Below are 778 nucleotides of genomic sequence, written 5' to 3'. Positions count from 1 at the left end.
TAACCAGGTGGTTGAGTGGAAGCCCTGTGGAGGATTTCTAAGACAGGAACAAAAATTGCCCAGGCTAAAGGGTGGATGGGTTACAATCTATACTCTCAGAGGGAATAGTAACAACGTTATTGTTCATTCATTTTCAGTCCCGTTCAACTCTTCCTGACCCCATTTGGGGTTTTCTTGGCAGAGACACTGGAGTGGTTTGTCATTTTCTTCTCCAGCTCATTTTACAGATGAGGAAACTGAGGCAAACACAGGGTACAGTGACTTGCCCAGGGTCACACAGCTAGTAAGTGTCTGAGACAGGATTTGAACTCAGGAAGACTCATGTCTTCCTGACTCCATATTCTATCTACTGAGCCACTAGTTGCCCCAATAATAATAATAGCTAGCTTTTATAAAGCACTTTAATGTTTGCAAAGTGCTTTATAAATATTTTATCATCACAGCCACTCTGGGAAGTAGGTGCCATTATTATCCCGTTTTATAGATGGGGTGATGACTGAGGCACAGAGAAATTAGGTGACTTGCCTAGGATCAAACAGTTAAGAAGTAAGTGACTGAGACCAGATTTGAACTTAGGATTTCCTGATACCAAGTCCAATGCTCTAGCCCCTCCTGCTTACTATGTGATGTGGAATATTTATATTCATAGGACTGTTGATCTAGCCACGTGAAATTTTGTCTTACTAGATTCAGTCTGACGTTTTAGGCTGCCAAGATTTTCTTGGATCCTTGTTCAGTTTGAGGATGCTTACCTCCCCCATCCCCCCCACCACACCCC

Source organism: Vombatus ursinus, unplaced genomic scaffold, assembly GCF_900497805.2.
Source record: "Vombatus ursinus unplaced genomic scaffold, bare-nosed wombat genome assembly UNPS02005286.1, whole genome shotgun sequence".
Taxonomy (NCBI): Eukaryota; Metazoa; Chordata; class Mammalia; order Diprotodontia; family Vombatidae; genus Vombatus; species Vombatus ursinus.
The sequence above is the reverse complement of the archived record's forward strand: the minus strand, read 5'-3'. Positions refer to the sequence as shown.